The 19,782-nt window shown below is 46.9% G+C and overlaps 2 long non-coding RNA genes across 2 annotated transcripts in view; one reads left to right on the top strand and one right to left on the bottom strand.

Moving 5' to 3' along the window:
• LOC144282913 (uncharacterized) overlaps positions 1 to 19,782 on the top strand; it is a 59,542-nt gene that overhangs the window by 34,071 nt on the left and 5,689 nt on the right. The gene's annotated exons all lie outside the window — the stretch shown is intronic.
• LOC144282914 (uncharacterized) overlaps positions 1,919 to 19,782 on the bottom strand; it is a 39,198-nt gene continuing 21,334 nt past the window's right edge. Inside the window, exons 2-3 of the long non-coding RNA XR_013351329.1 lie at positions 10,903 to 11,121; positions 1,919 to 2,013 (exon numbers count right to left, since the gene is read on the bottom strand). This is a non-coding gene — a long non-coding RNA (uncharacterized LOC144282914). The remainder of the gene's footprint in view (positions 2,014 to 10,902; positions 11,122 to 19,782) is intronic.

Below are 19,782 nucleotides of genomic sequence, written 5' to 3'. Positions count from 1 at the left end.
AGCACATTGGGTCTTGGAGGGATACTGCTCAGACCTGTGGAACAGTTCACCCTTACAGCTGCTATTTTGGAGTAGGATGCAGAGCCACGGCAGCTTGGCTTCATGCAGGCCAGGATAGGGGTGGCCATGCCACGTAGTATACAACTCAAATAACATGGGAGGATCTAGGGCAGAGAGAATACAATATGGAGCTAATGAAAAGCCCCAGTTGATTGATCACAGATTCCTAGAGAAGCAGCATGCCTAGTCCTGCTAGTTTGATAGTCAATTCCTCTCATGCCAGGGTCCTAGTAGTGATACATGCCTAGAGAGGGGTCACTAAATGCCTGCAACTTTCCAGTGACTGAACTGTCAAACTGGACACAAGTAATCACAAGCTCATACTGCATAGGTCAGTACAACAAGTTTGAGACCAAGCTAACCTGGAGGTCTTAAAAAAAAAAAAAAAAAAAACAAAAACAAAACACTCCAGTTTCACAGGTTACCATCTTGAGTCTGAGGATTATTCCCATTTAATCTCTGGTCCTGGTTTGAACCTTGATCATAAGGCTCATGCTGACTTAGTTTGTGCATGAGCGTCAGGCCTCAGCAGCTCAGCCTGACTTGAAGGCGTTTGAAGAACTTTGGTTAGACTCCATCCTCTGTACATGTTGTGCTGAGGTCTGTCACCTGGGGAGACCTATCAATGTCCTTCAAACCTCGGGGAGGGGTGAGTAAAGCGGTATTTGGGAGGATTCGGTCATTTGACCTAGGCCTGATGCATTCTTTAGAAGAACACAAGTTTGGCCTTGTGTGGCCCTAGAATCTCCTGTGTTAGATGCCTGTCTAGAGGCCCACGGAGAATCTGGTTTCACTGGACATCACCGGGGTTACCAGTGTCCTAGGAGTGGAGTCTATCCTGGTGGTAGCTGGTTTCTGACTAGAAGCCCTCCCCCCCCTTCTCCCCCCCCCCCTCCCCGCCACACACACAACATACTTGGTTTGCAGACATGAACTTCCCAGCTTCTTTGGGCTTCTGGCTAAGATTTTTTTTTTTTTTTTTTAAATGGTATCCACCAACTTCCTTTCCCTCCCTCTGGGGCTACAGGCTCTCTCCCTGAACAGAGGACTTCAGGTCACCTTTTTCTATTTCGCATTGGCTCAGCCTTCTTGGACTCTTCTTGCTAGGGTCACTTGTCACCACAGACTGTTCTCTGGTTAACTTTCCCTTGTCTTGGTTCCCTGTAGGAACCTGTCAATGGTTTCTGGATGTGTGAATTTATAAGAATATTCTTGTTTTGATCATGGTAATAGTTTATACATGTGCCCAAACTCAAGGTATAACAAGCATGTGTAGTTTTTACGTAAGATACACCCGAGGAAAAAAAAAAAAAAAAAAGCCTTCTTTATACCTGACCCCTAAGACCCAACTATCTTGAATTCCAAGGTACTTTTCACGTTAGCCAGTTAAAGACAGCATAGGGCTTAAGAGGCACACTTCTCCTTGACCTTGCCAAGGAAACCAAGGGTTCTTGCAGAACACAAGACTGCTAGGTAGGATGCTCCTACTTCATCTACAGATGATTCAAGCATTGTCCTGTCCTAGTGAGCACAGTTATGATGTATGAAGGTCAAGGCCTACACTGCAGACCCAGAAGGGTGATTGGTCAAGTTCCTGAGTGAAAGATGGCTCTCCACTCCATCTCCCTCGATCTTTGGAGTGCTTTCATATTTGATTGTACCAGGAAACACTGGGCATTTGTGGCCAAAGTTCTTGTTCCCTGATGGTACATTGGGAGGTCCTTTGTTTGGAGTTGTGGTCCATGCTGGTGTTCTAGAACAAGACCACCTAGCATGAGGCGCAAGGAAAGGAGAAGCTCTGAGCAGAATTTAATGAGAATTTAAGCTTTAAGCAGTTTCACTGTCAAAGCTATTTGCTCTTCTTGATCAAGCTTGGTACCTCACTTCACTTTCTTGAACTTCTTTTTCATACCGGCCTCCCTACCTTGAGTATCCAGCAATTGTTCATCCTTCCTGGGGGGAAAAAAAAAAAAACAAAAAAAAACAAAACGAAAAAAGTTTTTTTTGGGCCTATTCTCCCTTCCACTGTCATGTACACCCTGGGCCAAGCCACATCTTGATTTCTACATGGTGCTCTTAACTGGTCTCTTCCTCCCCTACCACCCATTTTCTACAACAAGGACTTAAGGCTCTTAATGGCTATTCCCCCCCCGCCCCCGCATTGAGTGAAATGGGAATCTAGTGGTGAGCTTTAAGTAGATGACCAAATACAAAGTCCTTGCATGATCTCTGACCTGAGACTTTCCTATGCTTACTTGGCTATATGGTCTACCCCACTGACTAGAGAAGGGGCTCCTTGCTGGTAGAGGCACACTTGCTCCCTTAGAATTACTACTATACATTATAGGTACTCCATATTTGTTCATTTAGATTCAGTTTGTCAACATATACTATAACAACCAGTGCTCATTCTATCAAATACCCTCCTCCGTGGCTGTCACAGCTACCCTTATCCCCCCACCCACCCCTCATTTCTGCAACCCTTTGTTTCCCCAGAGTTAAGAATCTTTCCTGGTTGGTCTCCCTCTAATTCCAACTCCCCTCAGATCCCCTTTCAATCCCTTTCACTATTTCTTATATTCCATGTATGAGTGAAACCATAGGATTTGTCTTTCTGATGGACTTCACTCAGTATAATACCCTCCAGTTCCACCCACACTTTGAAGCAAATGGTGGTTGTCATTTTTAATGGCTGAGTAATATTTCATTGCACATACAGACCACATCTTTATCCAGTCACCTGATGAAGGACATGGAGACTCCTTCCATAGTTTGGCTATTGTGGACATTACTGCTATCGTGGTACAGGTGTCCTGGCATTTCACTACATATCTTTGGGGTAAATGCTCAGTAGTGTAATTGTCGGGTTTTGGGTATTTGACTTCGAGGAACCTCCAGTTTTCTAGAGTAGCTGTACCAGTTTGCATTCCCACCAACAGTGCAAGAGGGTTCCCCTTTCTCCTACCTCCTCTCCAACATTTGTTGTTTCCAGTCTTGTTCATTTTCACCATTCTCTCTGGTGTCAGGTGGTCTCATTGTGGTTTTTGACTTGTGTTTCCCTGATGGCAAATGATAGAGCATTTTTTCCACATGCTCGTTGGCCATGTGTAGGTCTTTGGAGACCTTTCAGGTCTTCCGCCTCTTTCATGACTGGATGGTTTACTTGGGTGTTGAGTTTGATAAGCTCTTTATAGATCTTGGATACTAGCCCTTTATCTGATAGGTCATTTGCAAGTATCTTCTCCCATTCTGTAGGTGGTCTTTTAGTTGGTTTCTTTTGCTGTTCAGAAGCTTTTAGTCTTGAAGTTCCAAGTTCATTTTTGCTTTGGTTTCCCTCACCTTCATTAGATTGGTCTTGCAAGAGGCTGTGGACAAATTCAAAAAGGTTTTTGTCTGTTCTTTAGGATGTTGTATTCTTGTCTCACATTTAGATATTTCAGCCATTTGGAGTTTATCTTTGTGTATGGTGTAAGAATGGTCCAGTTGCATTCTTCTGCATGTGGTGGTCCAATTCTCCCAGCACCATTTTTTGAAGAGTGTCCCTTTTCCAGTGGATATTCTTTCCTGCTTTATCCAGTATTAGTTGACCAGAGTTTAGGGTCCATTTCTGGGTTCTGTTCCACTGATCTAGTGTCTGTTTTTGTGCCAGTGCTATAATGGTCTTAATGATCAACTTTGTGATATAGCCTGAGATCAGGCATCATGATTCCCCAAGCATTGGTTTTCTTCTAGATTGACTGATTTGTTGGCATATGGTTGCTCATACTTTAAAAGTCTTGTATTTCTTCGGTATTGGTGATCTTTCATTCATGATTCTTTTTAAATAAGGCCAGACAAGAACAAGGACTATTAGAAGTGAAAAATTTTAAACTAGTAAAAGGGAAGAAAGGTGGAGTAGATAATAGAGTCTCCCAAAGGGGACCCTAGAGGGTGATCCTCTTGGTTTAGAATGGATTTCATTCTATATGTTAGAAGATGCTCAACTCCAAATTTAAGTAAACCAGCAATACTCAAACTCAATATCAACTACAAAAATGTAAAGATAAAAGAGGGGGGGGCAGACTGGGAAGAGACTGTAGTCTCACAGAATGAGCCGACATGGTGTTCCAATTGGTTTTGGGTGTATCTTGATCCAGGTGTTAGAAGGTATTAACTTTTATCCTTGGAAAACAAAATGAGACACCCCCCCCCCCATATTCCATGGGTCTACCAGAATTAAGCTGACTACATTGAAGGGAATCCAGAAGTAAAAGATACATCTAAAACATGTAATTGTAGCAATATGAGAGTCCAAAAGGAAAAAGCTTAGAAACAAGTTGGTAAAATGTAGCTAAGGTGGGAAGAGAAAAATCTTGGGAATTTTTAACTTTATATAAAAACAAGTTGTGATTAACAAAAGAGGGTGGGTTTTTGGTTCAAAATTTATTCGTGAGACACACACAAAGACACAGGCAGAGGGAGAAGCAGACTCCCTGCAAGGAGCCCAGTGTGGGACTCGATCCCAAATCCTGGGATCATGACCTGAGGTGAAGGCAGATGCTCAACTGCTGAGCCATCCAGACATCTCCAACCCTCTACTTCTTTATGCTGTTTTCCCCTTCAGCCCTGGAGCTTTCCAGCGCTGCTTGTCCAGTGAACTTGCTTTTCCTTTATTCTTCTGGTAGTTCTGGGGAGGGGCCTGTTGCACGGATTCTCAGGTGTCTGTGCCTGAGACGAGATGCCCTGCCTCTTGCCAGGTGCAGGACTCCGTATGAGCCATTTGTCCTGTGATGCCTTTGTTCCCTAGGTCTTGCCCCTTCCTTATGAAAGTCGAAAAGAAAAATGGAGGCAGCCAGATCTCCAGAGCCAAGAGCTCCCTGCGAGTACTGAACCGGGGCCTCCTCGTCCACACTGGTCCAGATGCTCCCGGGGACAGGTGAAGATGCACTGATCTGTACAACTTGCAGGGTGCCCAGTGGCAGGAAAGCTCTTGCTTTCCTGTGCCCTCCGCGTTTCCACTGGTCTCCCCGGGGAAATAGGATAGCTAGCTTTGTCCGTTTAGGTGTCCTTGGATCCAGGGCCCTGCGCTCTTGGACCTATGCTCCCAGGGACCCCCCCTCTCCCTAAGGGAATGGAGGACAGCCGCCTCTATTGCTGGGCTCTAGGGCAAAGGGAGCTCTGGAGCAGGCCCGTGTAACTGGCAGGCTTCTCCCAAATGTCCAGGAGGGTTGTGGTGCTCTGGCCCTTTACCGAGATCAGGCCACGATTTGCTATGAGCTTTCCTCCGGGTGCTCCTCCACTAGGGTCTTCAGGAATCTTGAAGCTTCACTGCCCCCTCCCCAAGTCTGCTCTACTTCCCTGCTAAGCACTTTTCAGTCAGGGAAAGCTCAGGCATGGTTTTTTTTTTTTTTTTTTTTAATAAAGTTCCCACTTGCCCATGGCTGAGTTTTCATGCCTGGAAGCTTTTGGGGGCTCCACTTTCACCCAGGCTTGTCATGGTTCCCCTCTTCCACTTTTTTCCCTGCCTTCCTACCTTGTCAGGAGCAAAAACCGTAGCATTCCAGCTGTTTACATCTCAGGTTGAATTCATAGGTGTTCAGGATGTTTTGAAAGTTATTTAGGGAAGTTTGTGGGAGGAGTTGAGGACCCCTACACTTCCCCCATCTTGCCTTGACCACTCTAGGTACTCCATATTTGAATGGACTAGCATCCATTAGTTCTAGGCCACATTGTTTCCCCCTGCACCCCCCCCCCCCACTAATGTTCTATAGGATACGAATGGGTTTTTCTTTCTACTGAAAATACAAGCAGAAAAGTAGGTCAGTGGGAAACCCTGGTGGCTTTAGCTTTACTGGTTTAGTGGTTTTACACTGGTAAATAAGTCTTAAGTTACCTGCCCAAACATGGTTAGGGCACCAAGCTGGGTTGAGACCCAAGAACCACATACAGAAACCCACTTGTATAGGTAGGTAAAGCCATATTACTAGTTGAACTGGTTGGAAGCCCCACCTGGCCAGGCTTCCTAGAGCTCCAACATCAACCAAATAGGCAAGGACTTGAATGGAGACCTAGGAATTGCTTATTGGGCAATTCCTGAGTAGGTACCAGCCTCCAAGGTATTCTTTGAACCAGTCTAGGCCTAGGAGCCAGAGTCTGGGGAATGAGGTCTAGAGGAAAACAAGCTGAGGGAGTTGTACTGCCTGTGGCTTTCTCTGAACATTTTCAGCCTATTTCCTAGTATCATTGGAGGCCCGAGTCCCCTTCAGCTCTATACTTCTGTAGACATCTATAGTCTCCACCATGGCGGTCTTAAACTACTAAACATAGTTCTGAGGATCCAGAGAGCCACTTGTTTTTTTACTACCCACGATGTGCCACATGGACAAGAGTCCTGCTCAGAAGACAGGAGAAAGCAGGATTCCATTTGCTCAGGTTCCTTAGGCTGTACCAGAAGATCACACAGTCTATTTTAGGACATCACCAGTGAAGCCTTTTCTTTCAGCCTCTGAACACCCTGGTCTTATCAGGCTGCAGACAAGATGAGAGAACACTTGCCATTATCTTGTTCTAGAGGCAGCAGGGATAGTCCTTAAGGAGTGAGGTGGTTAGGATAGTTGCCTTAGGCTCTTTGATCTTCACCTCCATCTTCAGAGGTGGGGACCTGTTGAGCTGGAAGGAAAGGTGACCTCGTTTTCCTTGGAGTATCCCAGGAACCCCTCACTCCCACACCTATTTCTTAGCATGAAACACCTCTCCAATGCGTTTCCATCTTGAAAGATAAACCAAGTCAACAGCAAGGCAGGGTTATAGATCTTACTAAGCCTCGGCAAATACATAGGAGTGTTCCAGTTGCTCTATCCACTATCAAGTGAATTACTTTTTGAAAGGCCATTCTGATGTGTTCCCCTCACCACTTCGCAGCCCAAAGCCAGGCATGAAGCCTAGAACACGGGTTTTACAGCAGAGTGCATAGAGTGCATTTCTGTACACCAGTTCCCATATTCGACATGACAGCTTGGGGACGGTTACAGTTAGTGCAGCCAACTGAGTGTATGACACTAGAATGAATAAGCCATAGTAAGTTTATAATGAAATACCATACAGTGGTGGAGAACTGCTACAAATAACATGCAGAAGTTTCAGACAAGGGTGAAAAACTATATAGAAATGGAGTCCTGTAGTATATGAAGTTCAAAACCATTTGTGTTTTCACTTCTATCACTTGATAAATCTTGCCTTTGATAAGGATCAGAGGCAGCACAAGGAAAATGTCTGGGCTTGTCAGTAATGACTTCATCTTCCTGGATCAGTTTCATGCAGGGGGTTCACTTTAACACTTCACTAATGCAGTAGAGTAAGATTAGAGGAAAACCACTGGAAAGCACATAGAAGTTCAGGCTCAGTCCAAGCTTTGCAAATTTGCCTCTCAAGGTTTTTGCCCAGTTCCCGGTAATTGGGTCTTTGCAATGGGGCCCTGGAGAACATGGCTGGAGATCCGGACTCCCCCCAGGAACCTGCTGGTTACAATGGAAAACACCTTTGGCTGGGCTGACCTCAAGGAAGTGGGGTGGAATTCCTAAGGCTGCCAGAACTATTTTGCAGTGGACTCAGCACTACAGGTTTGTTTCAACAACTTGAAGGAAGACTTGGCCTGTCTTCCTGGAAGAGTGGTCTTGTCTACTAGTTTGCTGAAATCTAGTATTTTTCAGCAGTATTAGGAGCTTGAAAAATTGCTACTAGTTGAAAGAACAGACATCCTATGTGACCACACAGCTGGTCATATTGACGTGATGTGACTCTTTCCTGGACTCTTGTCTGCTTTGGACACTGGTGATGCACCAAGGAGCAACAGTGAGGACTTGTGTTATACCTATCTCCTCAGGCCTTGTAAGCCTGCTTTCTATGGTCCAGAAGGCCCTGCAGGAGGGGACTCCAAGTTGTTGCAACTTCAAGGTCTATTGGAGCTTGGAGTATAGAGAATGCTACCTCCATGGCCCCCATCCCGGTATAGTCAGCAAGTTGCACTCCCCTCTGCTCCTAGTCTGCGCTAGACTAGCTCCTATCCACCATGCTCTTCAATTCTGCTCCTACCTTCACCTCCATCCTCTAGCAGATTCAAAGATCAGTTTTATGTCTGGAACACACTTCCTTACCTCTTTCTCAGCCCCTTGTTTCATGTGCTTTTAGGTCTTTGAGCTTCTGCTCCTTGCATGGATCATGGTAACAGTGTGAAGGCAGGTCTGTGTGGACCAAAGCCTGGTCACAAACGAAGGAGCTCAAGAGGTTCTCCAACCAAGGCCCCCCTCAATATATTAGGTTTGAATTTGAAAAAAAGTACTCCATATTCTTAGGGCAGAATATTCAGGGAGATACCATAATAGTGGTTAGGTCATTTGTCTAAGCCCATTAACCATGTACATGAAGAATTAGCCCCAATATTAACTATGGGCTTTGTGGGAGATGTTTGGTCCATGTAGGTCCATTGATGGACAGATGTACCATCTAGTGGTATATATTCACAGCAAGGGAGGGACACTGCATGTGAGGGAAGCAGAGGGCATGTATGGAAGTCTATAGTTCCACTCAAGTCCTGTGAACTAAAACTGCTCAAGGTTTTAAAAAAAAAAAAAAAAAAAGCAATGCCTAAACTACACTCCCAGAACCAGGTATTTAGAAGACTGATCAAACTGACAGGCCTCGCAGCATTTTCTAGATTAGTCTCATTCAACCATCATTGATCACTTCAGTAGAGGGTTCTCTGGAGACCATGTTGGAGAAGGGTCTTGAGCCAGGATTGCCTTGAAGTCTAGTAGTAAAGATCCTCAACATCTCCAGTTTTGATCAAGGGTAGTGCCCATCCTCTCTACTATCTAGTCATTCAACCAGGTGAAGTCCAGAACCGAAGGCTCCCGCCCTTATGTGCTGTGACAACTTCCTCGATTAGACCCCAGTCCTGTGGCAGGTAGCCAAGCCATCCCCTAGTCTGGCCTATGTACTGGGTACATGGAGTATGAGACTCTAAGGCATCAGATATCTAAGGTGGGAGCTCTTTTGGTGACAAGAGTTGGCTCTTTCTAAAGCAACGTGGTAGTAGTTCTACAGAGACTTTTACCAAGATAGCATTAAGTCTGGTTATCTGATAGTCCCTTGCTAAAGTTAGAAACATGGAGAACGTTTTGTAGGGAGGATGACTGGAAATGCTAAGTTTCAGTAGCAAAGTTGGTACGCAGGAAAGCCCCCTGGGGAACATCTAGGTACCACTGAATGGCTGCTGGCAGTGCCCTTTGACATGTGGAGCTTCACAGTCAGGATGCCAAGGTAGTTCTTTCCTAGCACCAAAAAACCCTGGTTTCTACTCCAATCCCGGGTTTCACATGCTTTTGGGCATCCAGATTTTAAGTAAAATGTAATATAATAGCCAAGAAGCTAGCCTATCTCAAAGATGGTCATCCTTTCAGGTCAGTATCAGGAGTACCATTTGCCAAGCTTGTTCATCTGATACAAGTCACCATGGGCTTAAGTTCACACATGGGCCTAGCTTTCAACCCCCTAAGCTCATTCCCAGGATTCTCCATCAGACATGGATTTTGGAGGATTTGTGGAAGGGGTGGGGGGCCTGCTAGGAGATGCCACTGTATTTAGAAACCATGGCGGCAGCACCATTGCCCAATTTATAACCCAACATGAAGGGGACACCAGCTCTCCCTCAGCCCCTTCTAACTTCTGAATAGCTCCTAAACCCCAAGACACCAAGAAAACCACCAGTGCGAGGACAGCAGGAACCTAAAGCAGCATCAGTTTTAGGCTTTCTAAACAAGTGTGGGATGGGGAATTGTGGAGATATAGCTGGTTTAAGGAAGATGGTGAATCACACAGAATCCTCCATGTTTGGAGCACCTAGGAAATTCTAGTAGGGACCAGTAGTAGTAGGCATTACAACACGCTGAATTGCAGCTCAGAAGAGTGCTACTGGAGGAGAGTGGGGGGTAGAGGGCAGGGAGAGCAAGCACCTAGCTGCTAGTTGAAGCTATGAAGTCCTGAGACCAAACCTAGAGCAGGAGTGATAGGGACCAGCTAGAGAACAGCTTGCAAAGGAGACATGAACGAAATAGCTGGAGACTTGTCAATCCCTGGGCCAGGTGTCAGCTGGGCCAGAGTCCCTTTAGACCTAGATCTGCCAGGGAGATTTGAAGAGGTTGAAGTCTATTTGGGAACATTCAGACCCCAGAAATTTAGGAAGGTCTTGCAAACGTGGTAAGGCACTAGTATTAGTGGGGAAATGGTTTTCAGGATAGAGATTCTGGTTTTGTGATAAGCTCCAGGTCTAGAAGGAGTTGAAATCCCTCCAGAAGATGGTGGGGGTGAAGGGTTAGAGAATCCTAGAAAATAGATGCATTTCTTCAGGGCAGAGAACTTCCAGTGAGTGACAGATCCCTTACAGGCTTTCTACAACTGAGAAGTTACCCTTGAGGGACCAGGAGGACCACGAAGGTATTGGCAGAACAGATATGGGGTCCTGGCAGGACTCCCTGAACTCTCAGGCAACCAAGGGCTATTCATCCAACCCAGAAAACTACCGTTTGGATGCACCAGGCACAGGATGGTTTATCAGGTTCACCATGACCTGTACAATCGGAAGTCCTGTCAGCCACATTGGACACGTTTCTCTAGGCACACTAGTACATGAAGTCCCCAGCGAGCCACTGGTTTCCTGACCTAGTTTCTCTGGAGGCAGAAAAGAGAACCCGGGAAAATACTATTAAGGAAAGATCCAAGATTTGTCTGGGTCCCTAAGGTAGAAACTACGGCTCACCCAGAGCCCTGAAGACCTCGGCCTTGATAGAGACTATAGCACAGATTCACCTAGATTTCACCTCTGGAGAACAGGGAGGCCCCGGCGTAGAGTGGTGTCCGGTCCTCCATTCACAGGAAACGGCACAGAATTTAGGGTAGGAGGCAGCCAGCCCTGTTCTGCGGCAGTTGTGCTCCAAACCCTTACTTCAGGCAGGTTGCCTAGGAGGATAATCCCTCCATGCTTTTGATCCCCTGAAAGGGATTGCAGATAGGATCTGCTTCTCGATCCTGGAAGAGAGAGAAAGATATAAATGGAATGTATTAGGAAGACAAGGGCTTGACCTTTGCAGACTGATCTACAAGGTTAGGGCAATAAGGTTTAGACTTTTTGCTTCTCACCACCAGGATTTTTTTTTTTTTTTTTTTTTGAGCTCGAGTGACTGATGGAGATACTGCTTTTGACTTATTCAGGTTGAGCAATTACCTTAATACTCTTCATCCCTTCAGACCTTAAAGCCACCTGTGGCTCTTAAAAGTCAAGAAGGCTACTTCACCAGCTGTGCTAGGAATGGAGGAATCCGTTAGAATAGGGAGTCGGCTTTGTAGGTTTTTCCTGGTTTTCCCCCAGTTTGGAACTTTTCAATGCAGTCAAGGCTGCACAACTTTGGCAGCAGTACTTCCAGCCCATGTTAGTGGGACCACCTCCCCTCGGAGGTCCCTAGTGTTGGGGTCTACTCTTGAACTCCATTCTCAGTACAAGCAGATCTTGTGAAGCCATTTATTCCCCCTGACTGCTTGGCCATAGGCAGTTTGTTCTTTCTTGTAGTTTTAAGAACCAGGTACTTAAAACCCAGCCCAAGAATGGAACAGCAGTCCATCTGTACGTTCCTGATCAGCACTTGTGAGGTAACCTGGTTGATGAAAACCTTGCTGCTCACTCCCTCACCCCCCAGAAGAGATCCTGGCCTAAGATCTTTTGTTCTGATTTCCTCACCCCACCTTCCTGCCTAGAAGACCATCCCAATTTTGTACAGATCTTCGGAGCAGCTCTCTACTTGTGTGGAATAGCTGCCTATTCATGAATGGCTTAGTAAAGCCAGTTAGACCACATCTTTTGTTGTTTGCTTTATGTATACAGTGGAATATTCCTCAGCCATCAGAGACGACAAATACCCACCATTTGCTTTGATGTGGATGGAACTGGAGGGTATTATGCCGAGTGAAATAAGTCAATCGGAGAAGGACAAACATTATATGGTATCATTCATTTGGGGAATATAATCGTGAAAGGGAATAAAGGGGAAAGGAGAAAAAAGTGGGAAATATCAGAAAGGGAGACAACATGAGACACTCCTGAGAAACTAGGGGCGGTAGAAAGGGAGGTGGGCAGGGAGTGGGGGTGACGGTGACGAGCACTGAGGGAGCAACTTGATGGGAGGAGCACTGGATGTTATGCTAGATGTTGGCAAATTGAACTCCAATAGAAGACAAACAAAAACCCACTAGAAGCTGGGTGAGTTACTCTTAACTAAAGTCCTCATTTGAGGAAGAGCCACAGGTAGGCTCTGGAAGTTAGCTATCAGGATAGAGGGTTTAACAAGATCCCTTCATTTTAAAGCCTGGTCCTGATCACCCTCCATCACAAAAGGTACGCTCATAGTACTACACAGGAGGATACTATGCTCACAAAGAGCCTCATTTTCAGAGCTGTCCTGGGATGGCACTGGAGATCTATTGGGCTCAAGTTCGTTTTCTGCTGCCTTGAAAAGCAGCTTCAAGGGAAGGTATAGTCACCTCCTCCAAAATCCAGCCACAGGGCTAGGCTTTGATGGATACCATGTCATCTGGGACCCAAGCTAAATGCCTGTAGGGATCTATCCATTTAAGTAGATCTTAATTCAAAAGTATCCTCCAAAGCACAGCTGGTACTAATATGGCCACATGCAATATTTGTCAGACTGTCCCCTGACATTAGACCTTCGGGCTATAGTAGAAAGGCCAGCTAGAAGTCAGAGCTCTGGACCCTGATATTAGGGAAAATGCTTTGAGTGTGGTTACTCAGTGGAAGCACCCGGGATTCAGAGCTCCTGTTATTTTTAAGCAGGCAGTTGCCTACTGGGCATACACGCTGGTCGCATTTAACTCCACGTTCAATTTAGTCAACACTTAGAGCTTCATACCACTGTCTTATCTGTTGTGCATGTTATGGGAATACTAAATTCTCAGGTCAGGAATCTGAGAGCTCCCCACTTCCCCTCTTCACAAGTAGCAGAGGTAGGGGGTGAGTGTGGTGTCTTGATATAGACTACAGAACCTGGTTCCTTAGCTTGTGTCTAAGTCTGGTCAAGTTCATTAGGCACGGACCAAAACCGACCGCAGGATTTGGTAGTGTACAGCTTATAGCCACCCCAACTTCCACAGCTCTCCCAGGGGACTTTAGGATTGGCTAGGACAAACCCTGTAAGACCTGGAAGTTCAGGGATCCTTACTTGGCTTTAAACTTCATTGCCAATCTCCAACCACACCTGTCAGGAAGAACAGGGATGCTCCTATCTGGAGGCTTTTCAATAGGCCCTTGCTTTCTTAGGAAGGCTTTTTTTTTAGAAACAGGTTTATTCATGAGAAACAGAGGCAGAGACAAGCAGAGGGAGAAGCAGGCTCCCTGCAAGGAGCCTGATGCAGGGCTCAATCCCTGGATCTGGGACACAGGATCACGCCCAGAGCTGAAGGCAGATACCCAACTACTGAGCCACCCAGTCACCCCCTAATGGAGCCTCTGTCTCGCAGAAAGTAGACCAGAAGTTGCTAACCTTTTCTGCAACCAGCTGTTCACTTTATTGCTGCAGTATAGTCCCAGCCCAGGGTCCAACACTGGGTATTTGGGCCAACATTTGCTAGTTTTTACCACTTGAATTCAGTAAAGACTTTCCCCTTTACAAAGTGAATTCTTATTAGATACTAGGCTACACTCAAGCCCAGAACTGTAGAGCCAGAGGAACAGTTCTTGGGAGTCCCTGAAGGTCTTCAAACAGCAGTTAAAGAAAACTCAAGACCAGACAAACCACGGGTAAGGAAAGCAGAAACAAGGGAGCCTGAAACTTCAGGCAAACCCAATCCATGGAGATCTGAGCACATCTAAAGGGCTACCCTGAGTGCAAACTTGCTCAGTCCAGTCTACTCTGCTCCTGTTTGGAGGCCTTCTAAACTTTGCCAGGAGTATAGTCTAGCTGTGATTCATTCATCTGGAGCCCGACCAGATGGATTCATCTTAGAAGCAACCACTATTCTGAAACTGAGCATAGTTCAGGGCAGATCCCCATGTCAGAGGCCCTCAACACCCTGTGTCTAGGAGAGCTGGTTTTGTACTCTAGGATCTGGAAAGTACTCAGTTGGGATTTTCAGAGTATTCTTATGGACCCAGTGCTCAAGTATTTTGAGAAGCTCCCCACACCCCCTCTTGTGAGGAGACGGCACAAGCTGCTCTACATCTGAGCCTGTACAAGCGTACCTTGGGTCCTTGCACTTTTAAGAAAAAAAAGTTTGTGGCAACCCTGCACTGAGTAAGTTTATCTGTGCCATTTCCACTCCCTCCTGTACCATTTGTCTCTGTAGCACATTTTGATAGTTCATGAGATTTCAGAATTATGATCTGTGATCAGTGACCTTTGAGATTACAATTATGGTTTCAGGTCCCCATGAACCACAACCATAGGATCGGAAACTGATAGGGGTATTCTGACTGGTCCACCCACCTGGTACTCTCGTCTCTTGTCTGTTCAAGCCTCCCTGAGACCAGATTAAGCCAGTTAATCTACAGTGATTTCAGAGAGATAGAATTCTTCCTTCCACTTGAACACTTCAAGTAAAAAAAACAAGCTTAGTGGAGAAGGTACACTGAATGCCGATAGGCCAAAATCTGGGCCTTGTGACAGTTACACAAGTTGTGAATGCAAAGGAAAAGTTCTTGAAGTTGGTACTTCACCAGGGACCACAGGAAGGTTAAAGCCAGCAGCCTTATTGCAGACATGGATATAAAGTTCGAGTGATCGAGCTAGAGGGTCAAGTCTGGCTCAAAATTCCCTCAAACTAAAGCTTAATCCAGAGCAAGGCCAACTCTCCAGTTTTGTGTGAGTGGAGGGACGCGGGGATGCTCAAGTTTGAGGCCGGCAGAGGTCCGTTCTTGAGGTTCAAGAAGTGGTCTCCATAATAGAAGCACAAGTTGATACAGCAAGTTCTCTAGAAGATCTAGCTAAGATAGTGAAGATTTTCACTATAGCAAGAACAGCCTTGTATCGTAGGACGCCATCTAGGGACTTCTAGTAGATTGAGGTTTGGGGCCAGGAGTTCTGAGAAACAAGCTGTTACTCTTGTTAGGGGCAAATGCAGCTGGTAACTAGATTGAAGCCTGTGTTCCTTGGCCATTCCAAAAGTCCCAGGGCCCTTAGGAATTACGCTAAATCGACCTTGCCTGTGCTCCAACAATGGAGCAACAAAGCCTGGATGGCCGTTAACATGGCTTAGAGTATTTCAAGCTTACTGTTGAGACCTGCTACTCAAAAGATCCTTTTCTAGTTAACTGCTTATTGACAATGCATCTGGTCACTTAAGAGCTGAGGGGGGGCCTACAGAGAGATCGAGGTGTTCACGCTGGCTAACAACCTCTGTTCTGCAGCCTACAATTGGGGAGTACTTCTGACTTAAGTCCTCTTAGGAAACAGTTTGTAGACGGAGAGCCTGCAGGTGGATCTGGGCAGAGGAAGTTGAAAACCTGGGAAAGGATTCACGGTTCCAGAGGCCATTAACATTCAGGATTCATGGGAAGAGGTCAAAATGTCAACAGGAACAAGAGTTCAGAAGTGGATCCAACCCCCATGGATGATTGAGGGGCTCAGGACATCTGTGGAGGAAGTCCCTTCAGATGTGGTAGAGGCAGAATTAGAAATGGAGCCCGAACATGGGACCACACGGCCATGATCTCGTGCTAGAACTAGTGGAGTAGATGCTGCTCGGGGAGGAGTGAAGAACATGGTTTTTGAGATGGAATCTACTCCTGGCGAGGATGCTGTGAAGACTGTTGAAGTGACAGTTTGAACTCTTCCATAAGCCTACTTGATAAGGTAATAGCAGGGTTCAAGAGGACTAACTTCAGTTTTGGAAGTTCTGTGGGTAAAATACTGTGGAACAGCAGCGCATAGCCACAGAGAAATCGTGTGGGAGGAGAGTCCGTTCATGCAGCTGAGTTCATTGTTGTCCCAAAAACTTGCCACAGCCCCCTTCGCCCCAGCAGCCGCCACTCAATCAGTCGGCATCTGTCAGCACTGGGGCAGACACTGCACCAGCAGAAAGACGGACCAGCTGAGGGTTCAGGGGACAGCATTTTGGGGAGATTTAGTTCAGGCATTTTAGGAAATGTATCGTACACTTAGTAGGCTACAGTGTAGTATAAACGTAGCTCTTACGTGCTCTAGGCAACCAAGAGGTTCATGTAGCTGCTTTATTGTGGTCTGGAAGAAACCATGGTTATCTGAGGCATGCCTGTCTGAACAGACTTTTCATCTAGGATTACAAGTCGTAGCTCACTGGAGACTAAGGGGGCTGTACGGCAGGCACCTAGAGCCTCTCAAGGCCCACCACAGAGGCCACCTGCCCTTTATAGGGTGGCATCTGGAGCCCCAGCACAGATCTCAGGGGACAGCGTGCAAGTTGCCAGAGAAGTTCACCTCCCAGCTGCACAGGACTTCAGGGAGCAGCCTCAACACCTATACTTTACATGCACTTGATCGTTGCATGAGTGGAGGGTGTAGTATGGCTGAGAAGATCCTTAGGATTGGATCTTAAGGATCCATCTAAGATGGATACATAGAGACTAGAACCGAGCACCTTCTACTCCACATTTCCGAAGGCAAGGTTAAGGCCAAACCACAAAGGCGCTTAGGGGCTTAGCTTTGCAGTAGTCTTCATGGTGTTCCTCTAGGGAGGATCCTAAGCGGTGACCCACCCACTTCATACTGTTTGAGAAGTATTACTTCGGCATGAAGCTAAGGACCACTTTTCTGCACAATGATGGGTGGGGGAAACGGCAGCTTGGACACTATAGTAGGACACCGGGCTGGGAGCAAGGCAGGAGAATCCATAGTGGCTTCCTCTAAGCTCATGAGTGGGACTGCGGCATTCTCTGCACAAGGGGGGACCTAAAGGCCTAGCAATATTTATAATAGGACAGCAAAGCTAGACAACGCTCCATGCAATTTCACTCACTGAGCTACAGGCTTACAAAGGCTTCTGCATCCTCTGCATTTCCCCGTTTCCCACAAGGAACGCCAACATCACCTGCATTTAGAACGAGCCTCATCTGCTGGCCGTTTGTGGCGGTGTTGGGGGCTGCCTTACACAATCCAGCTAGCATGCCACTTCCAGCTGGAGGCCCACGCCAGTACCCACAGAAGTGTTGCAGCTAGTGCCCGGACTTTGGGTACACTCCATGTTGAAGTGGGGTCTGAAGACCTCAAGAGCTAGCTAGTCCCTATTCCTTGTTTCACAGGTGAGGGCAGCAGCACCAAAGCAAACAAGAAAGCTCAGCTTCACAGGCATAGGAAGGAGTCAGGCTACAACTAGATTCAGGTGGTTCCCAACATCATGAAACAAGATCTAATGAATCGATTAGAACTGGGCCCAAATGCCTTTTCAAACAGGGACTTGTACTTTGAGAAAGCCCCAGCTGATAAGACTTTCCCTCCCTCCCGAGGTGAGGATTAGGAGGAGTTCTGTAGGAGAGAGTAAGTGTACAAACAGGTCACTAGAAAAGACAGGAACTAGGATCAGGTCACTTCATCCTTAGGGATTGAAACCTGACTAGAGAAGCAGAACTAGCAAGGAATGTTGAACCCCTGCCAGGTTAAATAGGGAGGGGGGGAAAGCTTTGGTTTATTTAGTTCTAATGAACTAGTAGCCAGATAACCCTTCAGGGAGAGGAGCAGAGGTCCCTATCCCTCACGAGTTAGAGGTGGCCTTAAGGTTTTCTGGAGGACAGTTACAGCCCATAATGGCCCCCGGCACCCCCCACCCCATCATTGCAGGACTGATCCTTGACAACATTAACAAGATTTGAGGAAGAGAGCCTATTTTAGTCACAGCCCAGAAAAGGAACCAGCTTCCTGAAGCTCAAAGATCTTTGCCTGTCTCCATTCTGCTGAGCACCTCCTTAACCTGGTGCCGTGTGGAGCCAGCATGCAAAGGGGTTGAGGGCTTTATCATCGCAAATGCAGATTTAAGAAGCCACCTAGACCTCCAGGACCACAGAAGTAAATGAAGCATCTAGAAGACAATGCCTAGTGCCCAGGGCAGCCAGTCCCGGTGCTGGGGAGGGAAGATGCCTGCTGCTCGTGGGTTGGGAGCTCAGGTTCACCTGCTCCACCATCACTAGCGCTTTGTTCTGACCTAGTTAATAATTCCGCTCATGAACGACAGGCACGGATAGCTGCAGACTGCTGTACCGCAGACTCCAGGCTTCCCAACTTCTGACTCAGAGGCTTTGTGAGGCCCTGCCTATGGTTCGCCCACCAACATCGGCTTCCGCGTACCGGGGGTTGCTTTTGAAAGGCTGCTTTAGCATTCCCTCCCAGGCTGGGCCATTAGGGACCCAACAGGCTCCTTCCCACCCTGTTCTGCTGGGTGAAAGAGAATTTGCCTTAGCCCAGGAGCCAAGGAATTGCTCCTACTATCTTCTTTAGAAAAGGAAAGGTCTTAGAGCAAAGGAGGCCTCAGACATGCCGGTGGAGGTGCGTTCGGACAGGTTTATTGCAGGCTGGAACCTCCTTAGGCTTCAGCAGAGTGAAAAGAGAGCAAGAGAAGACAGGAGCTTTCTCAGGAGGAAGGAACCCAGAGAAAGAGCCGACCTTGCCAGCTTGAAAACAAAGGCCCAGCAACCCCCCCCGCCCACCTCCCTCGTGTCAGAGAGCTCCAGCAGCCTGGCTAGGACCACCAGGATCTGACCGCTCAGGGCTGGACCAACAGCTCACACCAGCCAAGATACCCATGGGAGGGAGGAGGCCGCAACCTGCCTCTTTATAGGTCTTCCTTCTCCCCACCCCCGCTATTAGCTGGAAGGACAGCCACCTGTGCCAGCAGCCTCTCACCTGCTCTGCCCCCACCAACCTCCTGTTGGGTTTTGGGGGCTAATGAGGGGCAGCTGGGGTCTTCAGGGTCAGAGACGTGAACACTGTTAAAGCAGGCGGAGAGACTTGGCAACAGTTCTCTGCAGCTCAGCAGCTTACTGTGAACGAGGAAACCACTCTTGGGAGGTCCTCCCTGGCCCCGGGGACAGCCATCGGCGGGGCAGGGGTGGGGTGGATTTTCCTTGGAGAGCTGAGGGTTCAGGTAGGGCACCCAACACATCCCTGTCTGCCTGTGACTGTCCCACTTTTACCACTGGAAGTTCTGTGTGTCCTGGGAGATCTCCTAACCTGGGCAAATTGGGGGTTGGTCATCCTTTTTTTTTTTTAATATATATATTTATATTTTTTATTGAAGTTCAATTTGCCAACATACAGTCTAATGCCCAGTGCTCATCTTGTCAAGTGGTCATCCCTGCAGAGGAAGGTACAGTGACTTTCCAGGGTCTGGCCTCCCGTGGCTGGTAGGGCTTGGGCTGGGAGCTGTAAGGGAGGGAACACTTTGCTTTATTTAAACGCCCTTGAGTGTTTCTAAACCACTTAGATTTACAAATCACCCTAGACATATTCCAACTCTGCCTATTTAAAGACCCGAAGCATTTCCTATTACTCTTAATTCAAATTGTTTTAATTTGGGGGTAGAAAGGCTAAGAGTTTTGTGAGATTTGTTAAATGTGTACCTCTGTGTCTTAATTATGAACAAGCTCACCAGTTAGGCCCACGGAAACTTTTTTTAGAAGTCTGATTACCTCCTATTTAATGAGTTAAATGTCAGGTT

This window comes from Canis aureus, chromosome 14 (assembly GCF_053574225.1).
Source record: "Canis aureus isolate CA01 chromosome 14, VMU_Caureus_v.1.0, whole genome shotgun sequence".
Classification (NCBI taxonomy): domain Eukaryota; kingdom Metazoa; phylum Chordata; class Mammalia; order Carnivora; family Canidae; genus Canis; species Canis aureus.
The sequence above is the reverse complement of the archived record's forward strand: the minus strand, read 5'-3'. Positions and strand labels throughout refer to the sequence as shown.